The sequence below is a fragment of the Solanum pennellii genome, chromosome 10, assembly GCF_001406875.1.
Source record: "Solanum pennellii chromosome 10, SPENNV200".
Lineage (NCBI taxonomy): Eukaryota > Viridiplantae > Streptophyta > Magnoliopsida > Solanales > Solanaceae > Solanum > Solanum pennellii.
In genome coordinates, this window is record NC_028646.1 from 64,279,791 (window position 1) to 64,282,975 (window position 3,185).

Sequence of the window (3,185 nt, forward strand, 5' to 3'; positions counted from 1 at the left end):
GGGGGGGGGGGGGAAGATGATTTTTGGAGAAAGAGAAAATTTTCGTAATTTAAGGTGTTCTCATCTTCTCATGCGCCTAGAGGAGGTGTTCTCACCTCCTATGAAAGTTCAGCGTTTAAGAGTGTAGAAAATAGAGAAATATGAAGTTCAGGGGTAATAGGACACACTACTAGAAATTTGTTGATTGCCGATTATAAAATTAGTCGGAATGTAGTCGAAAAATGGAATTTGTCGATGACCTTCCGACTACTTTATAGTAGTTGGTATCTTGAGCCTCAGAAATTCGTTACCGACTACTGTAGTCGGCGTTTTTCGACTACGATAGTTAAAAAATATAAAACAACAACTGACCATTAAGTCCAAAATGGCCGACTACTGTAGTCGGAAACTATTAAAATATTAATTTAATGATTAAAACAATGCCGACTACTGTAGTCGGTAATAATTAAAATAATAATTTAATAAATAAATAATGTCGACTACTGTAGTCGGTAATAATTAAAATAATAATTTAATAATAAACAATGCCAACTACTGTAGTCGGTAATAATTAAAATAATAATTTAACAAAATAAACAATGCCGACAACAGTAGTCGTAATAGTTGAACAATTAAATAATTAATTAATATATGTTTTTTGGTAGACCATCTGCTAAATTAATACTACCATCCATCCACAAAAACTCAAAAATAATATGAAACATCAAATACATTCCAAAACATTCATATTGCTTTCTATTCAATTCAATCGAGTCTAAAAGCTCAAGCATTACCAAAATCAAGTCTAATAAGTATTAAGTTATCATGCAAAAAGGAAGTAAAATGTTCAAAACATTTCTAAATCTCATAGAAAATATCTACACAACTATAAAATAATCTACTCTTCATAAGAGTTGGTCCCTTCACTTTCATCAGATTCAACCATATATTTCTCCATAAATTTTTGCACTTTAGCAAAGTTAGCTTCAGATGATTGAAGTCGTTCTGTAAGCTCTGAAATTTGTCTTTGCATTGCTTCCATTTATTTCGAAGATTGAGAAGTAGAAGCACCAGACAATAATGATGATGGATGAAAATTAAATGAGGAAGGTTGTGCTCCCATTCCGTAAACTCTACCTTTCTTCACACCTCCTGCCACATTTATCCATATAGATGTAATAGCACTAGATGATGAGGAATCAACCTCTGAAGTAGGATGTGTCTGATGCCATTCATCCAAGCCTCTATGAAATTGAACCTGAAATAAATGTATATATATAAATCAGATTTGCAAGTCAAATGTAGACAAGAATGACATGTGAGCTTTACTAATATCTCTTCAAAGGTATGTTTCTCAATAGTCTTCTCTCATGCTTTCTGGTTTCCTTCTGCTTAAAACTAACATGAGCAGTGTCATTCCATCTCCCAGCAGTGGTATACAAATTAGATAAAAGAACAATATGTCTAAAGTGTACAACACAACTTCTCATTAACAAATTAATTAGCTATATCACAAACTTAAGTTGCAACAACCAACTTAACAACTACTTTCAGCAGATAATTTCTGTAATGTCATCTTAATGACAACACTAAATCCTAAAGAAAATAATGATCACGAGGATGGAAGAAACTCAAAATATTTGAAACGTGCACTTTATCTAATTCATTATCAAATGTTATTCGAATAGTAACAGATCAGTTGTTCATGCTCCTCACCCCATCTCAAGTTTCCATACATGAGGCGAATTGCAGTTTTTCTTTGCTGATTTATTTCCATTGTGATTTAAGATTGTAAGATTATGTTAAATGAAATAACATTGAAGTGTTATAACTTACAAATGTCTCCTCTGCACGTGGCTCCTCCATTCTCCCCTTGTACCATTCTTATTTTTTTTCTTATGCGTCTCCTCAAATACCTCAGGATTAGACACTTCTGCACCTTTTAACTTTGTTTGCAATAAAAGTTACAAGATGTTCAGTCACATTTAGTTAAAATTAAGGAGATTTAATTAAGAAATTACCATTTTTCGTTTTGTGGGCTGCAAAACTCATAGAACCTCCGGTGTGTAAGCAGCCACCCTTTACGGATGTCAAGCTACCTCTGCTCGCTCACACTTCTCCTTAAAATCAGGAGAGTTCCATTTCTCCAAAAATTTAACCCATATGTCTGCTCGTAGTCAACTGGGCTTTTCATTATTTTTTCAAGCTATAAACAACATTTCAGTTACTTGTATACGAGCATTCTTCTCAAAAATAGAATTTATTTTCTTCTCATAACATGGCTGCCATACACATTTTGTCTACACCATAGAAAAATGTCATTAGATTCAAAATTCAATATTTGATAATTGACATAAGAATACATTTTTTACCTTAAATTTATTCCATATTTGTTCTCTGATATTGTAGGGAAATCCTTTCCATCTGCCCCAAGCATCATCTGCCGTATCACACAACTCCAGTATGCACAATGTTTCCACTTGGAAGTGAAGTCTAAACACTAACTAATGAATAAATTTTGCAAGTCAAATGTAGACAAGAATCAGTATAAGCTTATGCTTATAGAGCAAAAGAAAGTTTACCTGGGAAGCTTATGCCTTAACAACTACTTGTTTCTCCAAAATAAATTATTACTCACCCAAAGAAAAATTATGCTACTGGTTTAGTTTGATAGACAGTGTCAGATCTGCAAGAACTTTTAATATTTCAGTCTATTTATTTCATTCCTATGTCTATCTCTATATAACCTGACTTAAGAAATTAGTAAATCAAAAAACTTGACTGAAATATGTTTTTGTTCTTGCTTAGATCAACATTTCTTCTAGAGAGAGTAGGTATCGTTTTTGTTCATAGAGAGATTCCATGTAAAAGCAAGCTGGAAGAGTATTATAGAAAATAAGAATGTTTACCATTATATTGTTACCAATAAAAACACAATATTTGCCACTATATTGCTAGGTATTTAGAGAGTGCAGTATTTCCACAAAGAATACTTGTCACTATATTGCATTCATCAGAAATTTCATTTGGAGATGAATAATCCATCAGAAATTTCATTAATTAAAGCTAGTAACACCTCAATAATCCATCTATTGAGGTGTTACTAGCTTTAATTAATGAAAGAAAGTGTAACTAAAAAGTTGATACATTGTCCAGTGTTTCCAAAGGGAACTTAAAATGGAGAGAGAGAGGGGGGGGGGGGGGGG

The 3,185-nt window shown here is 32.7% G+C and overlaps 1 long non-coding RNA gene across 4 annotated transcripts in view; it reads right to left on the bottom strand.

The window, feature by feature from the left end:
- Nucleotides 1-691: 691 nt before the first annotated feature.
- Nucleotides 692-3,185, bottom strand: part of LOC107032108 — a 5,522-nt gene continuing 3,028 nt past the window's right edge. Inside the window, exons 2-5 of one of the 4 annotated variants that reach the window (XR_001458321.2) lie at nt 2,352-2,483; nt 2,001-2,279; nt 1,816-1,925; nt 692-1,237 (exon numbers count right to left, since the gene is read on the bottom strand). This is a non-coding gene — a long non-coding RNA (uncharacterized LOC107032108). Of the gene's footprint in view, nt 1,238-1,815; nt 1,926-2,000; nt 2,280-2,351; nt 3,066-3,185 lie in introns of those variants that run through there. The other 3 variants (XR_001458320.2, XR_003574922.1, XR_001458319.2) reach the window with 3 other exon arrangements.